The following is a 27,126-nucleotide window of genomic DNA, read 5'->3' on the forward strand; positions in this document are numbered from 1 at the left end:
CCTTATACTGTAGTAAGAGCAACCCCCACAGCAGTACAGGTAGAGGGCAGCACAACCTGGTATCATTTGAATCATTGCACCCGAGTCCCAAGGCTGAGACCTAGAAGGCAAGAGGAGGAAATAGATAGTCAGGAAGGGAGTCAAGAGGAGATAGCTCAAGATGCCCCAGAAGAGCAGGGAACTGAAAGTGAAGATATTAACATTGATGAACCTCATTCTAGGGAGACTGAACACGCTGAGCCAAGGGATGAAATGCCGGAGCGGAATGATGGACAGCCTTCAGAGGACCTGGAGCCTGAAGGTGAGAGAGCTCCTAGTATTGGTCTTTCTGGTGATACACCTCATGCAGCAGCTTCCCCAGACACAATGCCTCCAGGCGAACAATCCCCTGGAGAAGGACCCTCTGCTGATGAACCATACAACTTTGTCACACTCAACCTCCAAGACATCGGCATCCCAGGAATCGACCTCCCAGAAAATGACTTGCCAGACATTGACCTCCCAGAAATTAATCCCCCAGACACTGAATTACCAGACCTCTCAAGCTTTGAGTGGGATAAGTCACCCTAACCTGACTCAACCAACACAAGGTAACAAAGCACGCAGACATAATGTAAAAAGATCCCTGCAGAAAGCTATGACTATTCATGAAGATTATACCCAAACTGAAGTTGATTTGGAAGTAGAACTACAAAAAGAAAAACTGTTGGATGATGCCTATCATAATGAATGGTATAAATGGGCAGTGTATACTGTAAGACAGGTAAAACAAGGCACATGTGTATTATGCTCACCCTCACCTTTGAAGAAGTTAAGAATAGTACCAAACCAATATGACTACATGCAGTGTGCCAGATTTAATTCACAATATTGTAACAGAACTGGACATGTAATTCCATACTGTCCAGCTGAGTGCCTGGCCATGTTAGGGAACCACTATTATCAAAGATTTTATAACCAGGAGGGTTGGGGAAGTGCATGCAAGGAGCTTGACGTAAGAATAGATAAAGCCAATTAGGAGACCCCACAAAATTACATTCTGGATAAAACATTGGAGTATGAATGTTTTAACAAAACTATGGGCTATCGAAATGTAGGAACCTTTCAAGGTAAATGTGCTATAATTTGGCACCTGGATTATGAGATGTACAACGAGACGAACGTATATAAATCCTCTAGCTCAATATATGCCACAGCAACAATAAATAAAAACATGTCTGTAACAGGTGCTCATGAAAACTGCGAGAATGCTACCTTATCCTTTCCCCTGATTGGACCACTTGAAAATCAAACTGAAGCAGTAGCTGATTTCTTTTGGCTATGTGGGGGTAAACGACTAAGAGCCACCCTAGTTGATTGGAAAGGACTCTGTGCCAGGGTGAGGCTAGCTCAAGGAATAGGAATTGTAAACTGGGATCTCAATGAGGAAGAAACGATAGAAAAGTTGAGTAGACATAAGCACAGAGCTAAGAGAGCTTATACCCCAGATCCCAATGTTAAAATTGATGCAATTGGACAGCCTAGAGGAATACCACATGAATTTAAGGCTAGGGATGAAATAAAGTCAGGGTTTGAATCATTTCTTCTATGGGTACCTGTTAATAAGAATACTGAATGTATAAATTACATATACTACAATCAGCAAAGATTTATTAATTATACGGATGATGCACTTGAGGCGCTAGGCCAACAATTAAAAGCCACCAGCAAAATGACATGGCAAAATAGGCAAGCCCTGAATTGGTTATTGGCAGATAAAGGAGGAGTATGTGTAATGTTTGGGACTGACTGCTGCACCTTTATTCCTAATAACACAGCCCCCGATGGAACTTTCACTAGGGCTATGAAGAAACTGAAGGCGCTAAGACAAGAGGCTGCTGAAAATGCGGGAAGGGACAGAAATATTGGATACTGGTTTGATTCTTTGTTTGGAGCCTGGGCAGAGTGGCTGATTAAGGTGGGGATAATAATAGTTGTGGTTGTTGTTGTTGCTCTTCTGCTGTTCTGTTGCGTTATACCTTTTCTCAGATCCATGTTGGCCACTGCAGCTGCTCAGTCAATGACCCGAGCCAAGCAGATGATCAATGTGTCGGTTAACCGAGACAGAGTTGACATTGGATGCAACTCAGGAGTCTATCCTATTGGACCAGGCCTGGATGAGTTAGATGAGTTCTAATGAAAAAAGGTAAAAGGACTGGGGGTACCTGTTAATTTTGTTATAAGGTTTTTGACTTTGTTTTTTGACAAGAGAGGGAGTTAGAAAACTCTGTCTTTCTTTTTGGGGGTAAAAATAGGAAGCTTGTTAGAACATGCATGGGTAGAGTAGGGAGTTAGTAAGATGGGCAGTTATGCATTTATTTTAAGGGCCCCCGTCCTGTATATCCTATACTTATAATCATGTTAAGATATGTTTTTATATAATCACACTGCTGTCACAAATTTTAATGCAAGACTGAAGGGAAATAGAAGGTTTAAAACAGAACATTACCCGTGATATGAGGTGATGTAATTGTATGCAAAAGAAATGAGAGTGTTTTTGTTATTTTTAGATCACTTTATCCACCTTTTTACATATATGGGCATATTACAGTAACAAAACGTAGAAGCCTTGACATTGTGTGCATTTAGACTACTGGAACTGTTGTATATAAGATGTAAAAGAGGAATTATTTGCAAGCGCGGTCATCTACTGTTGTTTCAACAAAGGGCAGACTCAACTGGTGGTTTAAAAACCCGCTGTCTGCTCCAACACCAGATAGCGCCCTAGGCACTGCCGGGGCACCTCTGGCAACGGTGTAGCAACCCAGATAGCGCCACGGGCCACCAGGAAGCGCCTGCATGGTTCCTCTGGCATCGTGGGACAATTGTAACTTCGAGACTATACACTGTATGATGAATACACTGAATGTTTGAAGCTGCTTTGTCCATACAGAGAATGATGGTTTGACAGGAAGGCGAGATCTTTTACTCCACTCCAGACAAATGGGGGTGGAGATGTTTGGTCTCACTCTTCCTCCAGGGTGTACCTCTGTGATAACAGGTCTATTGGTAGAATGACTGGATGGTCTAAATTGATCATATTGGTAGGATATGAAAGAGACCTGCTCATGGAGATACATCCTGGGAAAATTGAAGGTGGGACTGGAGTTAGTCCCAAAGCGGGGATGTGTTGGAGAATTCTGTTACCCCTCCTCTATCTGATGCTCAAGTCTGAATGCTGTAATGCTGAGCAACAGTAGGCCATAGGTAGGGTGACCAGACGTCCCGTTTCTCCCGGGACAGTCCCGTATTTCAACTCTAATTTTAGTGTCCCGACTTATTATGAAAAAATCATGTTTTGTCCCGTATTTCATCGTTAATATATATTTTAGGTTTTTTATTTTATTTTATTTTTTCCTGAGTGATAGCGCGAGTACTCTTCGAAATAGCCTAATAATAAAACTAACAAATCACCTCATATATTTTCCTCATAGAGAAAACATTTTTCCATCCAATAAGAGAAGGCAGAAGGACAATTCCATCCAATCACAATTCACTCAATCAACTTGCATTTAGTGAAGGCCGAATCCGACGTCACAGTTAAGTGTATACGAGACGAGAGCAAACGGATAAGCTTGACTCAGGTGCAAAGATGTCAAAGCGTACATGTACATTTAATGAGGATCTTCAAAAAGAGTTTAAATTTCTCAAAAGAGAGTCACTATCAGAGGCAAGTAAATTAAGATGCGACATTTGCGGGGCTCGCTTTTCCATTGCTCACGGAGGCCGAGCCGACATTACGCAGCATATGCACACAAAAAAGCACATGGACGCTGCTAAAAGTAAGTGTGCTACTCCAAGTGTCAGCGAATTTTTTGTGAAGCAAAGTTGCGAATCTGATAAAGTGCATGCAAGTGAAGGACTTTTTGCATACCATTCTGTTATTCATGGCCATAGTTTTCGGTCAGCTGACTGCACTGCAAAATTGATCAAGAAATTGTATGATCCGAAATTTTCTTCTGCTCGCACTAAATCTGAGGCTATAATATGCAACGTTCTTGGTCCTTTGTCAGAGGAAGAAGTTCAGCATGATTTGGACAAGTGCTCCTGTGTCACATTAACTGTGGATGCATCCAACCACAAAGACATTAAATTGTTTCCTGTGCTTGTGCGATACTTCAAGCCACTAGAGGGTGTAAAGGTCAAGGTAATTGAATTTTCATCTCTGCCAGGTGAGACATCTGATTTGCAAACTGCCTACATTTCCCATGTCATTGAAAAACATGGCCTTGATCAGAAAATAGTTGCACTTTGTGCTGATAACACTAACACAAACTTTGGTGGTGTTAAAAGAGCTGGTAAAGGCAATATCTGGAGAAAGCTGCAAATGCAGCTAGGAAGGGATATTCTGGGCATTGGCTGTAATGCACACATCATCCACAATACCCTGCAAACAGCAGTGGATTGCTTACCAATTGATTTGGAGTGTTTTGCTGTGAAGGTATACAAATACTTTCATATCTATACAGTGCGCGTAAGGGAGCTCAATGAGTTTTGTGACTTTGTACAGCTGGAATATCAAAAATTACTGCAGCATGGTAGCACACGTTTCCTCTCTCTTGGTCCAGCTCTTGAATGAATTCTGCACCTTTTTGATGGTCTACGTGCATACTTTCTTTCTCAAGAAAAGTGGCCAAAGTTTCTAAAAGACACATTCAGCAGCCCTTGCACAAAACTTTGGCATGGATTTGCACTTAAGCAAACTGCAGCTTTCCATCGTGCACTGGCGACAGTAGAGCAAGAAAATATATCTGCCACAGAAGTGGCTTTGCACATTTATGATCTGAGAAATGTCTTGCAGGCCAGGCTGGAGGAATCCTTCATTCCCTCTGACATCAAAACACAGTTAGACACCCTTGTTGAAGCTGGTGACATAAAAGCTGATGATTTTTATTGTGCAGTGAGAAGCTTTTACTCAGCATCAGTGGATTACCTTGACAATTGGAGCTGCTCACTGGAGAATACAAGAGAACTAGAGTGGGTCCTACTGAGAAGTGTTCCAGAATGGAGAGACATTCAGAGCAGCCTCAGCAAGTTCTACTCAAGAATACCTGCTCTCACATCAGTTGACGAAACCATGCTCTTTGATGAGTGGGCCTGTGCTAAAAACAATGTCACTTGTCACATCACTGAGTGGAACAAAAACAAGGTGGCTGTGTCTGATAGATGGACAGACGTGTTTAGTGAGATGGGGAGCAAGTCACTCAACTTTGGAGTCTTATCTTTGGCTGTGGAGTTTGTTTTATGCCTGCCTGGTACATATGCACCTGTGGAGCGTGTGTTCTCGTTAATGAATGCATCATGGACGGATGAAAAATCTCGACTGAGTGTAACAACAATGAAGGCAATGCTTTTCGTACGAATTAATTTCGGACTGGACTGCTCCGCATTTTATGATAAACTCTTAAAAGACAAGCGCACGCTGGCAAAAATTGGTTCCAGTGAAAAAATACAAAACAGCAACAGTGAATGATGCTGTTGAACCATCTTGTTCCCACTGATCTGCAATTTTATGTAAGTCTACATTTATTTTTTTACATAGCTAACAATATTATTAAGTGTAAATACTTGTATGTGTGCAGTAGGTGTTGTGGGTCTGTGGGTTCTGTGTCTGTCCCGTATTCCACTCTGAGAAATCTGGTCACCCTAGGCATAGGGCAATGTAGAGTTGGAAAAGTACCTTTAATGCATAGATGACGTTGGTGCAAGGTACAGGAAAGTACTAAAAAACATATATGATGTAATATTTTTTTAAAAACTATACATGTGATACTCCGCCACCAATAGAAATAAGGCCTCGGAGCATGTGATCTTAATGGTGGCGTGATACCAAGGAGGAGCAATGTGTAAGAGATAACGGTACAAACACTAATTGGACACTGGCGATAAGAAAGATGTATAAAATCTATGTTTCAACCACTGTAAGATCAGATGATTCAGCTGACCATCTCACTTTGTTGAATTGCTCAATAAAGTTCTTCTTCTGAGACCTGGAACTTTGACTCTGAAAACTTTTTGAAGACTAACTCCTACTAGACTCTGAAAAACTACTGATCAGGACCAGAGACCAGCAATTAGCCACGACAGTAGCTGTCAGTTCACCAAAAACTCTCAGTCCTGCCGATCGACTGTCCTGCACAGAGCAGGTTTGGGCACCCCTGTGTGCTATACATTATTATATTTAAATTCATTTTGGAAGTGTCATTATAATAATTGCAAGTTATTGTTGTCTCTGATTCAAGAGGATGCATATTTTCAGCTGCTTTTGCACCTTTTCAGAGCACACTTTAAGTATCTGGCCCTCATTAAAAACCTCTGCTGGCAGCAGTGGGATTCGAACCCACGCCCCCGAAGAGACTGGAGCCTAAATCCAGCGCCTTAGACCCCTCGGCCAAGCTACCTTGTGAGAATGCCTTCCGTGGGCCATTTTCACCAATTTTTTCTTTTAGTGTCTCACTTCTCCATAGTTAAATCAGTTGAAATTCTTCATGCCTTGAAGGAGCTCCTCGAAAGGTGGAAAGGCCTACTAAGTAGAGGGGGGATGCAGTTACACTCTTGGAGGCATCCCTCCCTGCTTATTGCAATTCCATCTCTAATCAAACACAACTGAATTACCTAATCAAAGCATTTGGGCCATACTCCAAAATGGCAGTCAGATGTGTCGCAGACTTGAACCCACGCCCCCGAAGAGACTGGAGCCTAAATCCAGCGCCTTAGACCCCTCGGCCATGCTACCCCGGCTTGGTTACTCTAGTGGGCCATTTTCTGCCCATTAAATTTCAGAAATAGAGAAATTGTTGGGTGTGGACCTTCATCGTTAGGCTCTGAAGCCCGCCGAGTTCGGCCAAGGAAAGCAAAAACGGCTGAGTTTTGAAGAGACTGGGAGCAAGCAGTGTCACTTCTCCAGTCTTTACACAGGTGCCTTCTAAAATGCAGACTTGGCAGCGGTGGGATTTGAACCCACGCCCCCGAAGAGACTGGAGCCTTAATCCAGCGCCTTAGACCGCTCGGCCACGCTACCTTGTAAGAATGCTTTCCGTGGGCCATTTTCGCCAATTTTTTCTTTTAGTGTCTCACTTCTCCATAGTTAAATCAGTTGAAATTCTTCATGCTTTGAAGGAGCTCCTCGACAGGTGGAAATGCCTACTAAGTAGAGGGGGGACGCAGTTACACTCTTGGAGGCCCCCCTCCCTGCAGATTGCAATTCCATCTCTAATCAAACACAACTGAATTACCTAATCAAAGCCTAATCGAATTACCTAATCAAAGCTCGGCCATACTACCTTGTGAGAATGCCTTCCGTGGGCCATTTTCGCCATTTTTTTCTTTTTGTGTCTCACTTCATCATAGTTAAATCAGTTGAAGTTCTTCATGCTTTGAAGGAGCTCCTCGACAGGTGGAAATGCCTACTAAGTAGAGGGGGGACGCAGTTACACTCTTGGAGGCCCCCCTCCCTGCAGATTGCAATTCCATCTCTAATCAAACACAACTGAATTACCCAATCAAAGCCTAATCGAATTACCTAATCAAAGCTCGGCCACGCTACCTTGTGAGAATGCCTTCCGTGGGCCATTTTCGCCAATTTTTTCTTTTTGTGTCTCACTTCTCCATTGTTAAATCAGTTGAAATTCTTCATGCCTTGAAGGAGCTCCTCGACAGGTGGAAATGCCTACTAAGAAGAGGGGGGACGCAGTTACACTTTTGGAGGCCCCCCTCCCTGCAGATTAAAATTCCATCTCTAATCAAACACAACTGAATTACCTGATCAAAGCCTTTGGGCCATACTCCAAAATGGCAGCCAGATGTGTCGCAGTTAAACTCAAAATCAAGAGGTAGCTGTCAGTTCACCAAAAACTCTCAATGAGTCAAATTTGCAAACTCCATTGACAAGGGGTGCCCAGTCCTGCCGATGGACTGTCCTGCACAAAGCAGGATTGGGGACCCCTGTGTGCTATACATTATTATTATATTTAAATTCATTTTGGAAGTGTCATTATAATAATTTCAAGTTATTGTTGTCTCTGATTTTAGAGGGTGCATATTTTCAGCTGCTTTTGCACCTTTTCAGAGCACACTTTAGGTGTCTGGCCCTCATTAAAACCTCTGCTGGCAGCAGTGGGATTTGAACCCACGCCTCCGAAGAGACTGGAGCCTAATTCCAGTGCTTTAGACCCCTCGGCCATGCTACCCCGGCTTGGTTACTCTAGTGGGCCATTTTCTGCCCATTAAATTTCAGAAATAGAGAAATTGTTGGGTGTGGACCTTCATCGTCAGGCTCTGAAGCCCGCCAAGTTCGGCCAAGGAAAGCAAAAACGGCTGAGTTTTGAAGAGACTGGGAGCAAGCAGTGTCACTTCTCCAGTCTTTTCACAATTGCCTTCTAAATTGAACACTTGGCAGCGGTGGGATTTGAACTCATGTACCCGAAGAGACTGGAGCCTTACTCCAGCGCCTTAGAGCGCTCGGCCACGCTACCTTGTGAGAATGCCTTCTGTGGGCCATTTTCGCCAATTTTTTCTTTTAGTGTCTCACTTCTCCATAGTTAAATCAGTTGAAATTCTTCATGCTTTGAAGGAGCTCCTCGACAGGTGGAAAGGCCTACTAAGTAGAGGGGGGATGCAGTTACACTCTTGGAGGCCCCCCTCTCTGCAGATTGCAATTCCATCTCTAATCAAACACAACTGAATTACCTAATCAAAGCATTTGGGCCAAGAGACTGGAGCCTGGGGCCTAAATCCAGTGCCTTAGACCCCTCGGCAACGCTACCCCGGCTTGGCTACTTCAAAATGGCAGCCAGATGTATCGCAGTTAAACTCAAAATCAAGAGGTAGCTGTCAGTTCACCAAAAACTCTCAGTTCTGCCGATCGACTGTCCTGCACAGAGCAGGATTGGACAACCCTGTGTGCTATACATTATTATTATATTTAAAATTCATTTTTGAAGTGTCATTATAATAACTGCAAGTTACTGTTGTCTCTGATTTTAGAGGGTGCATATTTACAGCTGCTTTTGCACCTTTTCAGAGCACACTTTAGGTGTCTGGCCCCCATTAATACCTCTGCTGGCAGCGGTGGGATTCGAACCCACGCCCCCGAAGAGACTGGAGCCTTAATCCAGCGCCTTAGACCGCTCGGCCACACTACCTTGTGAGAATGCCTTCCGTGGGCCATTTTCGCCAATTTTTTCTTTTCTTAGACCACTCGGCCACGCTACCCCGGCTTGGCTACTCTAGTGGGCCATTTTCTGCCCATTAAATTTCAGAAATAGAGAAATTGTTGGGTGTGGACCTTCATCGTCAGGCTCTGAAGCCCGCCGAGTTAGGCCAAGGAAAGCAAAAACGGCTGAGTTTTGAAGAGACTGGGAGCAAGCAGTGTCACTTCTCCAGTCTTTTCACAATTGCCCTCTAAAACATAGACTTGGCAGCGGTGGGATTTGAACCCACACCCCCCAAGAGACTGGAGCCTTAATCCAGCGCCTTAGACCGCTCGGCCACGCTACCTTGTGAGAATGCCTTCCGTGGGCCATTTTCGCCAATTTTTTCTTTTAGTGTCTCACTTCTCCATAGTTAAATCAGTTGAAATTCTTCATGCCTTGAAGGAGCTCCTCGAAAGGTGGAAAGGCCTACTAAGTAGAGGGGGGATGCAGTTACACTCTTGGAGGCATCCCTCCCTGCTGATTGCAATTCCATCTCTAATCAAACACAACTGAATTACCTAATCAAAGCATTTGGGCCATACTCCAAAATGTCAGCCAGATGTGTCGCAGACTTGAACCCACGCCCCCGAAGAGACTGGAGCCTAAATCCAGCGCCTTAGACCCCTCGGTCATGCTACCCCAGCTTGGCCACTCTAGTGGGCCATTTTCTGGCCTTTAAATTTCAGAAATAGAGAAATTGTTGGGTGTGGACCTTCATCGTCAGGCTCTGAAGCCCGCCGAGTTCGGCCAAGGAAAGCAAAAACGGCTGAGTTTTGAAGAGACTGGGAGCAAGCAGTGTCACTTCTCCAGTCTTTTCACAGGTGCCTTCTAAAATGCAGACTTGGCAGGGGTGGGATTTGAACCCACGCCCCCGAAGAGACTGGAGCCTTAATCCAGCGCCTTAGACCGCTCGGCCACGCTACCTTGTAAGAATGCTTTCTGTGGGCCATTTTCGCCAATTTTTTCTTTTAGTGTCTCACTTCTCCATAGTTAAATCAGTTGAAATTCTTCATGCCTTGAAGGAGCTCCTCGACAGGTGGAAATGCCTACTAAGTAGAGGGGGGACACAGTTACTCTCTTGGAGGCCCCCCTCCCTGCAGATTGCAATTCCATCTCTAATCAAACACAACTGAATTACCTAATCAAAGCCTAATCGAATTACCTAATCAAAGCTCGGCCACGCTACCTTGTGAGAATGCCTTCCGTGGGCCATTTTCGCCAATTTTTTCTTTTTGTGTCTCACTTCTCCATAGTTAAATCAGTTGAAGTTCTTCATGCCTTGAAGGAGCTCCTCGACAGGTGGAAATGCCTACTAAGTAGAGGGGGGACGCAGTTACACTCTTGGAGGCCCCCCTTCCTGCAGATTGCAATTTCATCTCTAATCAAACACAACTGAATTACCTAATCAAAGCCTAATCGAATTACCTAATCAAAGCTCGGCCACGCTACCTTGTGAGAATGCCTTCCGTGGGCCATTTTCGACAATTTTTTCTTTTTGTGTCTCACTTCTCCATAGTTAAATCAGTTGAAATTCTTCATGCCTTGAAGGAGCTCCTCGACAGGTGGAAATGCCTACTAAGAGGCTTCCGGTGGCGCGCGCTGCAAGATGGCTGCACAGCACTAGGCTCCTGATTAAAACCTCCTAATTGAAGTTTTTTTTTCACGCTGAGGAAGAATCTCTTATTTTGTCACAACGGTATAAGTTTTATTTCCAGTATGGCAACTAGTAAGAAATCGAGTTCACCGCAGAAATCGGCAACGGGCTGCAAACGACTCAAAACGCTAGAGGACGACGTAGCCTCAATTGTTAGCCATGCAATCGAAGCACAACAGGAGGCCATGCGCGAAATGGTTTCCCGCATGTTGACAGAGGCAATACAATCGGCCCTTAATCCATTCAAGGACTTTATCAATGAAAACTGCGCTGCTCTTCGTTCGATGAAAGAAGAAATTGATTCCTTGAGTAAAAATGTGGCGTCGATCACAACCAAAGTGGATAATCTTCAAGGCAGTTTACGCAACACTAAAAAAGATACGAACCTCTGCCTATCTCAGCTTGAACAGATGCAACGGAAGTGCAATGACCTAGAAGATCGGTCACGTCACAACAATGTCCGCCTGGTTAATCTACCAACTGGAATGGAAGGGGATGATCCGGTCGGCTTTCTACAGAAAATGCTACCTAAATGGATCCCCGACCTGTCGGCGCGCTCTAGTCGGATCGAGATCGATAGAGCTCACCGAGTGTATACGAGTTCCAACTCACCAAAACCACGAGCGTTGATATTCCGTCTCCTCCGCTATCCTGACAGGCAAGCCATTCTTCAAGGAGCCCGGAAAGCAAAACCCACTCTGCCCGGAGGAGCGCGCCTGGAATTCTACGCGGACTACAGTCACGAAACAGCACAAAAGAGGAAGGCTTTTTCGACCGTAAGATTCAAGCTACACCAGAAAGGCGCAGAAACTTTCCTAATCTACCCAGCATCTCTGAGAGTCTCACACAAGGGTCAGAAATACTCTTTTGAATCTCCGGAGAGCGCTGAAAAATATCTCGAGGGTCTTGATGTTAACGCATCAGTATCCACTGCTCGTAGATCCTTAAACTTCCCGCCACCGGAGGAAATGGAGGAATCAGCCGGTGACATCGTTTGAGTTTTGCTGAACAACCTATACAATACTTGGACTAATTCTCTGTCAGCGTGTTTATGGACTTTAGTTCACCAAAGTGAAATGGTAAATTATTTTTATTTTCATATAAATGCATTTTGTCAAACAATTTTCAGTTTTCAAAATTCAATTTTCAAATGGTATAGGCTGTAGACAGTTAATTTTGTTTGTCTACTCAGAGAAGACGACTAGGTTACAGTTCTTAGACTTCAGTTAAATCTAGTTGCCTTAAATCTAGTTATGAGAATAGTGCATGTTTGACAGTTCTCCTGATTTTGAAATACATTTATTTAATTTAAATCTCCTCAACTGTTAAATCCATAGGGGGCTAAGAAGGTTAATAGTGTTCAGACATTGCCTCGCGACCGCCACAGACGTTTGCTAAAAAGGGAAGGTGGGAGTGGGAGTGGGAGAGGGAGAGGGAGAGGGAGAGGGAGAGGGAGGGGACGCTTAGGCGCTTAAAGCACTCGGGACCTTTTTTGTTTGTGTTTTTGCATATTGCAATGGGAACTTTAATGGTACACTCAATAACTTGCTCTAACAATTACATGCTAATCTGTGTGTGTACGGTTACTACAGACTATGGTTAAAATAAGCATGCTGTCTTTTAACGTCAGGGGGTTAAACTCTCCTATTAAACGTACACGGGTGTTAGATCTTTTACACAGGAAAAAGGTTGATGTAGCGTTTCTTCAGGAAACCCACCTGACCGCCATGGATGCTAAAAGACTGCAAAATAGGCGTTATATCCCCATAGTATCATCTAGCTGTAAATCTAAGAAGAAGGGAGTGACAATTTTATTTAAACGTAATTCTAATTTTATTATTGAACACACAGGTTCCGATGAGAATGGTAGAATTGCATATTGCTGTACGTTAATAGAAGGAAAGAGGGTGGCATTTGTGAATATTTATGCTCCGAACTCTTATGACGCCTCCTTCTTTCCAAATGTCTCCAAAACCATACTATCTCTCCAAGGCTATTCAATCATCATTGGATCTGATATGAATGCCGTGCTCGACACAGTTTTGGATCGTTCTAATCCTTCAGTTTCAGTAGCACAAACTCAGTCTTCTACAGCGCTGAGATTGCTCATTAAAGATATAGATGTATGTGATGCCTGGCGACTACATAATCCAACAGCCAAGGAATACACCTATTTCTCCCCAAGTCATAAATCATTTTCAAGAATTGATTATATTTTACTTTCATCTTCGTTACTTTCAGGGCTAATCAATATTGAATTTCTACCACAAAGTATTTCAGATCATAATGCTGTACTAGCACATCTTCAGATTAATACATCTTGTAAACCATCCCGATGGAGATTTAATACGGTTTTACTGCAAAATGAAGACTTTCTTTCTCAACTAAGAGCAGGATTGATTGAATTTATCAATATAAACCAGGACTCTGTTTCTAATCAGGAAATGCTATGGGCCTCCATCAAAGGGTTTTTAAGGAACAATGCTATCTCCTTTTCGGCTAAGCTTAAAAAAAATTATCTTGAACAAATATCAATGTTAGAGAGAAGATGTGGGGAATTGGAAAAGGAATTAAGCAATCAATTTTCCAATGATACACAACAAAAATTAAGTGTAGAGAGGGTCGCACTTAATGATCTGTTGCGAAGAAGAGCTGAGTATTTAATGCACATTACAAAACATAAATATTACATAGATGGAAGCAGACCGAGCAGACTCCTTGCACTTACTCTTAAAAAACATGAGCGGCGTTTTAACATTCAAGCAATCCAGAGTTCAAAAAATGGTCTCACCTCACATCCTACAGACATTAACAAAACGTTCATTTTTCAACGTTCAAAAATTATATTCTTCAGAAATGCAACCCAGTACTGATCAGTTTAAACAATTTTTTGAATAGTTAAACTTAAACAAACTTTCAAAGGAGGAAGCTGACAGCCTTGAATCTGAAATCACCATAGAAGAATTACACTGCGCATTATTAAATTCAAACAAAGGAAAGTCCCCGGGAATCGATGGCTTACCAGTTGATTTATATCTGGTGCTGTGGGATCTACTTGGCCATATATGGTTACGTACTATAAATGAGTCCATATTCAAAGGCCGTTTTCACAAAGACCTCAATACAGCTCTAATCACGGTTATGCCTAAACCCGGCAAAGATCATTCGGACTGTTCTAATTATAGGCCCATCTCCTTGATTAACGATGACATTAAAATGTATGCTAAAGTTATTGCCAGGCGTCTACAGTCAGTGATACATAAATTAATTGACTCAGATCAATCAGGATTTATTACGGGTCGTTTGGCTTCTGACAATGTTCGTCGAGTGCTACATATCATTGCCGAATCCGAGAAATTAGAAACACCCAGTGGCCTCCTGTTTATTGACGCTGAAAAAGCCTTCGATCGGCTGGAAATGAGCTATCTATGGTATACATTGAAGAAGTTCAATTTCGGTGACCATTTTATTAGAATGATTCAAACTCTATACACTAATCCCATGGCCAGGGTTTCTACTGGTGGACTCATTTCAGATACTTTTAATATCTGCAGAGGTACAAGGCAAGGGTGTCCGCTTTCTCCCCTTATGTTCAACTTATCGTTAGAACCCATGGCACAGTATATTAGACAATGTAAACTTATTACCCCGATTCAGTTAGGCTCATCAACCCATTTTATCTCTTTGTATGCCGACGATACTCTGCTATTTTTATCTGATCTACAACGCTCACTTCCTAACGCCCTTCAAATTATAGACGAATTTGGCACATTATCGGTGTTTAAAATGAATCATTCTAAAACTATTTTAATGCCTCTCAATTCAGATGGTTTTAATTTTTCTATGCCAAATAATATTCAGATTTCAACACAAGTCAAATACTTAGGGATTCAGTTGAGACCCACTTTACCCCTCATTTCCAAAGTTAACTATATGTCTATCTATGGGGAAGTTGAGTCGGATATTCAAAGATGGATTTGTCTGCCTTCATTGCCATCTGCCCGAATGTCAACAATAAAAATGAATATTGTGCCCCGCATTAATTTTATTAGCTCTATGCTTCCTCTCCCCCACCAGTGAATTACTGGAAAAAGTTGGACTCTTTACTAATAAAATTTATTTGGAATGGAAAGCGTCCCCGCATTAAGTGGTCTACACTTCAAAAAAGTAAAATAAAAGGTGGAATGGGCTGCCCAAATTTTAAATGGTACCACTGGTCTTTTATCCTGCTCTCAGTTTTGAAATGGTTTGATTCGAGCGCACAGTCTTCATGGAAACAATTAGAAAAAGAGCGCATTTTACCAATTCGTTTGCAAGATTTTTTATTTTCAGGCCTTTCTCACAGGAAATGCTCATTATATTATGGTCCTATAATTTCCTACACCCTTCAAATATTCAAAAAGATTGAAGCCTGTTTTACATCTAAAACTTTATGGCACACTCATACTCCGATTTGGCACAATCTGAACTTACTTTCTGGCGGTCAACCTTTCGTACAGCCCTCCTGGTCTACAAAAGGTATCCTAACGTTAAACGACATAAAAGGGGAAGATTCAATTCTGGATTTTCGTGACTTAATAGAAAGATTTAATATTTCTCATAACACTTTATTTTTATATTTCAAATTACGTGCCGTGTTAAAGACCCATAAGGTACCTTGGGGTATAAATCTGTATACTCACCCGGTGGTGAATTGGATCTCAAACGCACCAAGCACAGGAATTGTTTCATATTTTTATCTCTGCTTTCAAAACCTTAATACAGACAATTTTTCTAAAGCTAGGGCTTGGATATTAGATCTGAACGTTTCTAACAGGACAATTGAATGGAATACAGTGTGGGATAATACATTCCTTGCATCCACGAACCCGAACCACCAATTCATTCATTTTAAAGTTATTCACAGGGCATATCTTACCACACGCATACGACATGTAATGGGTCTATCACCCCACCCGTATTGTAATTTCTGTGGACCGGGATGTGTGGACACTTTGGTACATATGCTGTGGGGCTGTCCAGATGTGCAAAAATTCTGGGATGGGGTGCTTGATGTTTTGTACAAGGCTTCGAGGATTTGTATCCCCAAAGATCCTGTTATTTTATTATTGAATGACAATTCTCAATTTCCTCTATGTGAGAAGGTACGGAAATTCTGGTTAGCTGCCATGACTGCTGCAAAGAAGTTACCGGTTCAACGTTGGAAACCTCCACATGACCTTTCTATTAAACATTGGCTTCACTCCTTATTGAAGATATTATACCTGGAGCTGTCATCTGCACGGACCAATCACACTAACCCTAGGACTTTTTCGATGTGGAAGAACTGGATATCTATAGTCAAGAAATTCTTGTCTACTTAATCTGCAGCTACTTATGGATGTTGGCATTAACCTTATTTTATTTGTCTTTCTCTAAATTAATTTTATTTTATCCCTTGTTAATCGGATACTGCTCAATGTCCCGAAGTGCAATGGGGTGGGTGCGGGAAGGGGTGGGGGTTAGAGGGAAATTAGTAGTTATATAAGTTTTTCTTTCTTATTTTACAAAATATTGTCAAACTTTTTCAAAATAAATAAAAACACTAAATTACAAAAAAAAGGAAATGCCTACTAAGTAGAGGGGGGACGCAGTTACACTCTTGGAGGCCCCCCTCCCTGCAGATTAAAATTCCATCTCTAATCAAACACAACTGAATTACCTGATCAAAGCCTTTGGGCCATACTCCAAAATGGCAGCCAGATGTGTCGCAGTTAAACTCAAAATCAAGAGGTAGCTGTCAGTTCACCAAAAACTCTCAATGAGTCAAATTTGCAAACTCCATTGACAAGGGGTGCCCAGTCCTGCCGATGGACTGTCCTGCACAAAGCAGGATTGGGGACCCCTGTGTGCTATACATTATTATTATATTTAAATTCATTTTGGAAGTGTCATTATAATAATTTCAAGTTATTGTTGTCTCTGATTCAAGAGGGTGCATATTTTCAGCTGCTTTCGCACCATTTCAGAGGACACTTTAGGTGTCTGGCCCTCATTAAAACCTCTGCTGGCAGCGGTGGGATTCGAACCCACGCCCCCAAAGAGACTGGAGCCTAAATCCAGCGCCTTAGATTACTCGGCCACGCTACCCCGGCTTGGCTACTCTAGTGGGCCATTTTCTGGCCATTAAATTTCAGACATAGACAATTGGTGGGTGTGGACCTTCATCGTCAGGCTCTGAAGCCCGTCGAGTTAGGCCAAGGAAAGCAAAAACGGCTGAGTTTTGAAGAGACTGGGAGCAAGCAGTGTCACTTCTCCAGTCTTTTCACAATTGCCCTCTAAAATGCAGACTTGGCAGCGGTGGGATTTGAATCCACGCCCCCGAAGACCTTAGACCGCTCGGCCACGCTACCTTGTGAGAATGCCTTCCGTGGGCCATTTTCGCCATTTTTTTCTTTTAGTGTCTCACTCCATAGTTAAATCAGTTGAAATTCTTCATGCCTTGAAGGAGCTCCTCGAAAGGTGGAAAGGCCTACTAAGTAGAGGGGGGATGCAGTTACACTCTTGGAGGCATCCCTCCCAGAGTGTAGACAATTCCATCTCTAATCAAACACAACTGAATTACCTAATCAAAGCATTTGGGCCATACTCCAAAATGGCAGCCAGATGTGTCGCAGACTTGAACCCACGCCCCCGAAGAGACTGGAGCCTAAATCCAGCGCCTTAGACCCCTCGGCCATGCTACCCCGGCTTGGTTACTCTAGTGGGCCATTTTATGGCCATTAAATTTCAGAAATAGAGAAATTGTTGGGTGTGGAAATTCATCGTCAGGCTCTGAAGCCCGCCGAGTTCGGCCAAGGAAAGCAAAAACGGCTGAGTTTTGAAGAGACTGGGAGCAAGCAGTGTCACTTCTCCAGTCTTTTCACAATTGCCTTCTAAAATGAACACTTGGCAGCGGTGGGATTTGAACTCAAGTCCCCGAAGAGACTGGAGCATTAATTCAACGCCTTAGAGCGCTCGGCCACGCTACCTTGTGAGAATGCCTTCTGTGGGCCATTTTCACCAATTTTTTCTTTTAGTGTCTCACTTCTCCATAGTTAAATCAGTTGAAGTTCTTCATGCCTTGAAGGAGCTCCTCGACAGGTGGAAATGCCTACTAAGTAGAGGGGGGACGCAGTTACACTCTTGCAGTGTTAATTTCGTTGACGAAAATAACGACGAAAATTATTCGTCAACGACATTTTTTCACAGACGAAAACGAGACGATAACTAAATAAAACCTAGTTTTGAATGACAAAGACTATGACGAAAATCTATTGACATTTTCGTCAACGAATAAAAACTAGACGAAAATGTTAGATAGTGACGATTTGGGAAGCGATCCGTCAGATGTCCTGCGTGTGTGGTAGATGCGCACATTTGTAGGCTACTGTAACGTGATCTACCCCGCGGTCATAAAACGTTAAAAAATGTGAATGTCTGGGAGAATGAGTAGAGCAGACATATAGATCTCTGAATAAGAGTGACGATGCAAAAAAGAGCTCTATTCGGTGCGGTTTTCTTTGCGCACACACCTAACCCGAAGCGTGCAGTCATGCACAATACACCTACAGCGCGCGAGTAGGCTACTGAATTGAGCTCTCTTTCGTGTCTGAATGGAGAAATACACAACAGTATGTCTAAATGTCCTTTTTGGAGAGTATTCATGTAAACTATGCTGGTTATGTCTTAAACTGTGAGGGTGCTTCTCAATATCCCTCCTCACCTCCTCGCTCCTCTGTCCTCCATCCTATGACCCGGAAACCAATCAAGCACAGCCATCTAGAAGGACATTTCAATTCTCTAATTGCACCGCGAGGAGTCGAGGATCGAGAAGTGATGAGGCTTTCGGAGGAGTTATGAGCGAGGATACACAGGTGTATCCTATGCGGAAGTGTTTTATTGACTAAATGTGACGCACGTATACATTCTCCTCCCCCTTCACATCGGTCACTATCTTTTTAATTTATTTAATTTATAATTTACCTTTGCAGTTTATATAAACCACACATATCACATATTTCAACAGGGTATCTTGCTTTATTATTATTCATTATGAATTTCTTAAATAAACAAACTTCAACAACATAAGGGCAGACCCTTTGAGCGCTGCTGATGTCGCTGTGAAATGACGCTCGAGTGATCAAGTATTCCAATGTATAAAAAAAGCTTTCATTTCGATTCCTCCGTCCTCATTTTCTTTCCTTGCGTCCTTCCCTCACAACCTACAGGGGAGGAGATGAGGAGCTAGGAAAGGAAGCGAGGAAAGGAAACGAGGATGCATAAATAAGAAATGAGAAGCACCCTGAGTGTGTCGGATGTGCATCAGTGCAATTGTATCCGCATGTCATTGGACATGATCCGACGTCTTAAAGTGACAGTGGCAATAAACCTAATGCGGTCCGTGTCCTTAATTTTGATCAAGCAACAAAAGAAAAAGAGAAAAGCATTCACTGTTTGTTAATAGCTTTAATAAGGATTAATTATATTTAATTCATACAAATAAATATGTCTGCTTGAAAGAATAAAGAATGATGTGTAAGTAGTTATAAGGAATGAATATATCATTCATTGTAAAGAAGACTGTGTTGTACTTTAGGAAAAGTGGTTTTATTTCATTTTAAGATATTTTTTAAGTAACAGCAGTTAAATCTGTATCTGTATTGCATGTTCAAACTTAAAAATCATTCATATTAATAGGTTAATAGATGTTTTCTCCGGGAGTATATGGGTTTGGAAATTTTAGAGAAATTCTAAATTAATGCATTACAATTGAACTAAACCCATTATATTTTAGGCGACTAAATCTACTGTAGATTTAGTCGACTAAAATGTTATTGTATTTCGTCGACTAAAACTAGACTAAAACTAAAACAATTCAGATGACTAAAATATGACTAAAACTAAATGGCATTTTAGTCAAAAGACTAAGACTAAAACTAAATCAAAATTTGCTGACAAAATTAACACTGCACTCTTGGAGTGATTACCTAATCAAAGCTCGGCCACGCTACCTTCCGTGGGCCATTTTCGCCAATTTTTTCTTTTTGTGTCTCACTTCTCCATAGTTAAATCAGTTGAAATTCTTCATGCCTTGAAGGAGCTCCTTGACAGGTGGAAATGCCTACTAAGTAGAGGGGGGACGCAGTTACACTCTTGGAGGCCCCCCTCCCTGCAGATTAAAATTCCATCTCTAATCAAACACAACTGAATTACCTGATCAAAGCCTTTGGGCCATACTCCAAAATGGCAGCCAGATGTGTCGCAGTTAAACTCAAAATCAAGAGGTAGCTGTCAGTTCACCAAAAACTCTCAGTCCTGCCGATCGACTGTCCTGCACAGAGCAGGATTGGACACCCTTGTGTGCTATACATTATTATTATATTTAAAATTCATTTTTGAAGTGTCATTATAATAATTGCAAGTTATTGTTGTCTCTGATTTTAGAGGGTGCATATTTTCAGCTGCGTTTGCACCTTTTCAGAGCACACTTTAGGTGTCTGGCCCTCATTAAAACCTCTGCTGGCAGCGGTGGGATTCGAACCCACGCCCCCGAAGAGACTGGAGCCTTCATGCCTTGAAGGAGCTCCTCGAAAGGTGGAAAGGCCTACTAAGTAGAGGGGGGATGCAGTTACACTCTTGGAGGCATCCCTCCCTGCTGATTGCAATTCCATCTCTAATCAAACACAACTGAATTACCTAATCAAAGCATTTGGGCCATACTCCAAAATGGCAGCCAGATGTGTCGCAGACTTGAACCCACGCCCCCGAAGAGACTGGAGCCTAAATCCAGCGCCTTAGACCCCTCGGCCATGCTACCCCGGCTTGGTTACTCTAGTGGGCCATTTTCTGCCCATTAAATTTCAGAAATAGAGAAAATTGTTGGGTTTGGACCTTCATCGTCAGGCTCTGAAGCCCGCCGAGTTCGGCCAAGGAAAGCAAAAACGGCTGAGTTTTGAAGAGACTGGGAGCAAGCAGTGTCACTTCTCCAGTCTTTTCACAGGTGCCTTCTAAAATGCAGACTTGGCAGCGGTGGGATTTGAACCCACGCCCCCGAAGAGAATGGAGCCTTAATCCAGCGCCTTAGACTGCTCGGCCACGCTACCTTGTAAGAATGCTTTCCGTGGGCCATTTTCGCCATTTTTTTCTTTTAGTGTCTCACTTCTCCATAGTTAAATCAGTTGAAATTCTTCATGCTTTGAAGGAGCTCCTCGACAGGTGGAAATGCCTACTAAGTAGAGGGGGGACGCAGTTACACTCTTGGAGGCCCCCCTCCCTGCAGATTGCAATTCCATCTTTAATCAAACACAACTGAATTACCTAATCAAAGCCTTTGGGCCATACTCCAAAATGGCAGCCAGATGTGTCGCAGTTAAACTCAAAATCAAGAGGTAGCTGTCAGTTCACCAAAAATTCTCAATGAGTCAAATTTGCAAACTCCATTGACAAGGGGTGCCCAGTCCTGCAGATCGACTGTCCTGCACAAAGCAGGATTGGGGACCCCTGTGTGCTATACATTATTATTAGGGGCCAAGCCCCAAAGGGGCTGAGCCACCTATTGTATCTGTTAGTTAGGGGCCAAGCCCCGATGGGCCTGAGCCACCTATTGTATCTGTTAGTTAGGGGCCAAGCCCGAAGGGCAAGGCACCTATTGTATCTGTTAGTTTTCTTATTATTTATTATTATTAGGGGCCAAGCCCGAAGGGCAAGGCACCTATTGTATCTGTTAGTTTTATTATTATTATTATTATTATTATTATTATTATTATTATTATTATTATTATTATTATTATTATTATTATTATTATTATTATTCCGCAAATGGAAGCCTATGGCAGCCCTATGAACCGTAAGTAGGAAAATGATGAAATTTGGCATGGTTATAGAGATGATCATGAAGAGTAATTGAGCCAAATTTTGAGTGTCTAGAACCAACTCTATAGCGCCACCACCAGTTCAAAAATGCAACATTTAAATGGTTATAACTTTTGAACGCTTTGATCTAGAGACATGAAACTTAGTCCACCTGATTCCACTCATCATGCTGATCACAACCAATACTGTACATTAAGACCCCGCCCATTACAGTAGTGGCCATTTTGAAAAGTAGAGTATTCAGTTTTATTGCTACTCCTCCTTCAAATTTTGTCCAATTTTCTCCAAACATGTGCTCAAATGATCTTCGGACTGAGCCGCATAAATGTACTGTTCCCGATTTTTTTTTTTTACTGGGAAAAAAAAGTTATGGTGTCGCAAACTTAACATGGTCCACCCAAAATTGGCTAAGAGGCTGTATCTCGGCCAAAATTTGATCAATCGAAACGAAAATTGGTACATTTCATCGGAAGCATGTTCTGAGGTTTCATGCCAAAGTTGGGAATAGCGCCACCTATGGGTCATGAGATATGAAAAATAGCTATTTTGGCCAATAACTTTTGAACAGTTTGTCAGAAAATCATAAATGTGGTATCTATGGATTTCTTGTGTCATGTCGATTCTGTGGATATCAATTTTGCCAGGATTGGATGTACCACGTGTCCGCCATTTAGAATTTTGTCATAAATTGCAATATCTTTTAAATTATTTGACATATTAGCAAAGAATTTGGTAAGGATGATCGACAAAATGTCCTGAAGGGACATGAAAATTTTGAACACAGCGCCACCTAGTGTTCCTGAGATATACGTTTTTTTTGCAAAAACGCTTATAACTTTTGAAAACATTGTTCAAATTTTGATTACGTTATGTCATTATGTTCCTTGGTTTATGCCGATTCAGACAATATCTCATTTGTCATTTTCCAACAATGTGACTTTCCGCCATATTGGAGCAAATGATACCTCTCACAAGCCAACTTAATAAATCATGTATCCAAACAACCCAGACCACCTTCTGCATCTTTGCAAAAACACAACTTCCCAGTGGTGCAATGAGATGAGTGATATGCTTCTGACACAGAGATAGTGGGTTCGAGCCCCATATTATACAACTTCAGATGATTGTGGAGTCTTATGTAATTTGGAGCCAATTGCTGCAGTTCTACCTTCAACAACTTAAGTCTCTGTAAAATTAAGCAAACCGCAGTGTATGAGTATAAAGCAAATGCTCAGTAAAGCAAGAGGCTATAACTTTGAAGATTGTTTAATCAAATCCAATGTGTAGCAATCGTTAAAACATGTGAATTGTGCAATGTTCAAAAGATTCCTAGTAAAATAATAGATTAAAAAGTTGGCCGAGATAACGTTTAAGTTGGCTTGTGAAAGTTTGGACCTGAAAGTTTGAAGAAGGTTGAAGTAGTTTGAAGTTTAAAGTAGTTTTCAGGATTGTAATTCCATTGAAATGGTGGTAGTGTTTTTTTTTTTTTTTTTTTTTTTTTTTTAATGAATGGCAAATATTGATTTAAGTCATGTTTTCTAAAGCTATTGAAATTAGGTTAATTTTGTCCATTATGTTCTGAAATGCTACTGATTTATTTATTTTTATGGCAAAGCTTTGTTAAATGTTGTTTCATGTCATTTTTTTCTTCAATTTTATTAAAGCAAATGTGTCAATTCTTGGAATATGTGACCTTTATTGCATGGGCTTATCTTACATTTGGAAAGTTGCGTGCATTCTTCTAGCCATTCTTAACTAGGCACTAAGTTTAGTTTCACAAACCATACTGGGAAAAGCAAGTAGTGTAACCATAAGTGTCATTGTAAATAACTAAAGAAACGGTTAGTATTCTTTTCTATATAGATTTAAATATGCAACAATAGTGCTTTAAAATCACTTCTTAAAAGGCCCACTCTAATTTGCTTACTTTATCCAATGTGCTCAAAGGTATTTAAACTAAAAATAACTTATTTTTAATTCACATTTTTATCACCTCTCACAATATTGTTTCTAGGCAGCATTAAAAAAACATAATTGTACAAGACATTATCAAAGGTGACTGTCAAAGTAATGTACTTATAGCAAAAATATAGGTTACAGTTGCATATGGCAGTTAACCCATGTAATTCCAATTTCTTTTCCCTGAGATAACATGTATGAATTTATAAGGATATTAAACAATCTTTATCAATTACGTCAAAAAAAATATAACAAAGTCCATACAAAAAACTTGATTATTCGTCAGGTCACAATTGTGACCATTAGCAGAACAAAGAGAGGCTAGGTATATGGTGTTAATGGATTTATAAACTGACAAACTTCTACAGTTTAAAGACCAGGTTCAATAATTGTTTTAAGCTTTAGTTAATAGTGTTGTATTACATTAAAGGCACACTATGCAAAATTTCCATTTGTGAAACAGTGACCCCAGGAGTCGCTGTGGAGTACTTGTATTTTTTCTGAGCATTAACTTCCACAGATTAATTGTTCACCACGAGACAAGTTATATGTGCTAACAAAGTTAATAGGGTCAATTTTGATTTCATGTCAACTTTAAAACAGAGTTGGCATCATCTCTTCACAGAAGTTAGCATCATCTGAAATCCTCATACAAGGCTGGATCCAAATTGGAGATGACATAATATCTAATATGCCCATGACAATTTAGAAACTGAAAACGTGCCCAGACCGCATGAGGTACTGTGGCAGGAAAAGATGCAGAAGTTGCATCTGTTCCAGGCATTGTGCCTAAGAATGGTCTCATCTGAAGCTGTCACATACAACATGCAGTGCTTTTATGTACAATTCAGAGTTCTATGCTCTTCATTTTCTTCAAAATTCTTAATTTTGACTTGATTCTCTCTTGAAACTATTGAATTTTGTAGATGCGTGTCTGCCAAGTGGCACAACAAGATGAGTGACAGACACCTGGCCCATATATAGTGGGTTCGAGTCCTATGAGGGACAACTTTAAACTTGTGTATAAACTTGTCATTTATATTCCTTTATTATGCGGGTAAGAGCTGTACTAAACTGTCTTACTCTTGTATTAGAAATAATCTTGTTTTTTTACTTCATTCTGTGTTCATTCTCATCAGACCTTCTGTTCATTTTGATTTCATCCTATCTGTACTTCTGAACCTATCTGTTCTACATGTACATTCTATTTCTGCTGTATTTGCTCTTCTGGCTCCGTATTGCGCTACAGCCCCTTCAGCGGCTTGGCCCCGTATTGCTGCTTGCAGCTATATTTATATTTAAATTCATTTTGGAAGTGTCATTATAATAATTGCAAGTTATTGTTGTCTCTGATTCAAGAGGGTGCATATTTTCAGCTGCACACTTTAAGTGTCTGGCCCTCATTAAAACCTCTGCTGGCAGCGGTGGGATTCGAACCCACGCCCCCAAAAGACTGGAGCCTAAATCCCACGCCTTAGACCCCTCGGCCACGCTACCCCGGCTTGGTTACTCTAGTGGGCCATTTTGTGGCCATTAAATTTCAGAAATAGAGAAATTGTTGGGTGTGGACCTTCATCGCCAGGCTCTGAAGCCCGCCGAGTTCGGCCAAGGAAAGCAAAAACGGCTGAGTTTTGAAGAGACTGGGAGCAAGCAGTGTCACTTCTCCAGTCTTTTCACAGTTGCCTTCTAAAATGCAGCCTTGGCAACGGTGGGATTTGAACCCACGCCCCCGAAGAGACTGGAGCCTTAGTCCAGCGCCTTAGACCGCTCGGCCACGCTACCTTGTAAGAATGCCTTCCGTGGGCCATTTTCGCCAATGTTTTCTTTTAGTGTCTCACTTCTCCATAGTTAAATCAGTTGAAATTCTTCATGCCTTGAAGGAGCTCCTCGACTGGTGGAAATGCCTACTAAGTAGAGGGGGGATGCAGTTACACTCTTGGAGGCCCCCCTCCCTGCAGATTGCAATTCCATCTCTAATCAAACACAACTGAATTACCTGATCAAAGCCTTTGGGCCATACTCCAAAATGGCAGCCAGATGTGTCGCAGTTAAACTCAAAATCAAGAGGTAGCTGTCAGTTCACCAAAAACTCTCAGTCCTGCCGATCGACTGTCCTGCTATACACTATTATTATATTATTAAAATTCATTTTGGAAGTGTCATTATAATAATTGCAAGTTATTGTTGTCTCTGATTCAAGAGGGTGCATATTTTCAGCTGCTTTTGCACCTTTTCAGAGCACACTTTAGGTGTCTGGCCCTCATTAAAACCTCTGCTGGCAGCGGTGGGATTCGAACCCACGCCCCCTAAGAGACTGGAGCCTGGGGCCTAAAGCCAGCGCCTTAGACCCCTCGGCAATGCTACCCGGCTTGGCTACTCCAAAATGGCAGCCAGATGTGTCTCAGTTAAACTCAAAATCAAGAGGTAGTGTTGGAGAATTCTGTTACCCCTCCTCTATCTGATGCTCAAGTCTGAATGCTGTAATGCTGAGCAAAAGTAGGCCATAGGGCAATGTAGAGTTGGAAAAGTACCTAAAAACCCATATAATGCATAGATGACGTTGGTGCAAGGTACAGGAAAGTACTAAAAAACATATATGATGTAATTTTTAAAAAAAACTATACATGTGATACTCCGCCACCAATAGAAATAAGGCCTCGGAGCATGTGATCTTAATGGTGGCGTGATACCAAGGAGGAGCAATGTGTAAGAGATAACGGTACAAACACTAATTGGACACTGGCGATAAGAAAGATGTATAAAATCTATGTTTCAACCACTGTAAGATCAGATGATTCAGCTGACCATCTCACTTTGTTGAATTGCTCAATAAAGTTCTTCTTCTGAGACCTGGAACTTCGACTCTGAAAACTTTTTGAAGACTAACTCCTACTAGACTCTGAAAAACTACTGATCAGGACCAGAGACCAGCAATTAGCCACGAAATAATTGGCGAGCCAGCCAGGAGCAGGCTTGGGGTCAGGAGATCATCGTGGTGTTGACGCTGACGGTGGCATTCACAAAACAAAGGCCGGCCAAAAATCAGGTAAGCAGTTTTTGCTTATATTTTGTTTTGTGAATTGCCTCTGAGAAGCTGACACGCTTGATGATTGCTCTGCAATTATAAAACCCCACTGCAAAAGAACCTAAAAAACAACTGAGAGATAAAAGATAAGAAGGGAGTCTGATTTCCAGGTCCAAAGAAGCTGCTGTATGTGTGTTTGTCTCAAAAAGCAAGAAGTGCATAGCGTGGAGATTGCGCTCATGAAGTAAGAGTACACTGTCTAGTAAAAGAAGTGTTTAAAAGGCGCCAGGCAGTGTAGGAAGTACACTGACCAACTGTTTTTTTGTCTGTCTGTCTTTTGTGAAAGAGAATAGGGGGTATTA

The 27,126-nt window shown here is 41.7% G+C and overlaps 10 non-coding genes across 10 annotated transcripts; all 10 read right to left on the bottom strand.

The window, feature by feature from the left end:
* Nucleotides 1–6,358: 6,358 nt before the first annotated feature.
* trnal-uag (transfer RNA leucine (anticodon UAG)) lies at nucleotides 6,359–6,440 on the bottom strand. Its single transcript has one exon. It is a non-coding gene; the product is annotated as a tRNA-Leu (tRNA).
* A 538-nt stretch (nucleotides 6,441–6,978) lies between these two features.
* Nucleotides 6,979–7,060, bottom strand: trnal-aag (transfer RNA leucine (anticodon AAG)). Its single transcript has one exon. It is a non-coding gene; the product is annotated as a tRNA-Leu (tRNA).
* Nucleotides 7,061–8,146: 1,086 nt separating this feature from the next.
* trnal-uag (transfer RNA leucine (anticodon UAG)) lies at nucleotides 8,147–8,228 on the bottom strand. The gene has a single exon. It is a non-coding gene; the product is annotated as a tRNA-Leu (tRNA).
* An 872-nt stretch (nucleotides 8,229–9,100) lies between these two features.
* trnal-aag (transfer RNA leucine (anticodon AAG)) lies at nucleotides 9,101–9,182 on the bottom strand. Its single transcript has one exon. It is a non-coding gene; the product is annotated as a tRNA-Leu (tRNA).
* Nucleotides 9,183–9,455: 273 nt separating this feature from the next.
* On the bottom strand, nucleotides 9,456–9,537 carry trnal-aag (transfer RNA leucine (anticodon AAG)). Its single transcript has one exon. It is a non-coding gene; the product is annotated as a tRNA-Leu (tRNA).
* A 538-nt stretch (nucleotides 9,538–10,075) lies between these two features.
* trnal-aag (transfer RNA leucine (anticodon AAG)) lies at nucleotides 10,076–10,157 on the bottom strand. Its single transcript has one exon. It is a non-coding gene; the product is annotated as a tRNA-Leu (tRNA).
* A 6,777-nt stretch (nucleotides 10,158–16,934) lies between these two features.
* Nucleotides 16,935–17,016, bottom strand: trnal-uag (transfer RNA leucine (anticodon UAG)). The gene has a single exon. It is a non-coding gene; the product is annotated as a tRNA-Leu (tRNA).
* A 3,913-nt stretch (nucleotides 17,017–20,929) lies between these two features.
* On the bottom strand, nucleotides 20,930–21,011 carry trnal-aag (transfer RNA leucine (anticodon AAG)). The gene has a single exon. It is a non-coding gene; the product is annotated as a tRNA-Leu (tRNA).
* Nucleotides 21,012–25,155: 4,144 nt separating this feature from the next.
* Nucleotides 25,156–25,236, bottom strand: trnal-uag (transfer RNA leucine (anticodon UAG)). Its single transcript has one exon. It is a non-coding gene; the product is annotated as a tRNA-Leu (tRNA).
* Nucleotides 25,237–25,439: 203 nt separating this feature from the next.
* Nucleotides 25,440–25,521, bottom strand: trnal-aag (transfer RNA leucine (anticodon AAG)). Its single transcript has one exon. It is a non-coding gene; the product is annotated as a tRNA-Leu (tRNA).
* Nucleotides 25,522–27,126: the final 1,605 nt, after the last annotated feature.

The sequence above is a fragment of the Siphateles boraxobius genome, unplaced genomic scaffold, assembly GCF_051911475.1.
Source record: "Siphateles boraxobius isolate OS27281-9 unplaced genomic scaffold, OSU_SipBor_1 12, whole genome shotgun sequence".
NCBI classification, from domain to species: domain Eukaryota; kingdom Metazoa; phylum Chordata; class Actinopteri; order Cypriniformes; family Leuciscidae; genus Siphateles; species Siphateles boraxobius.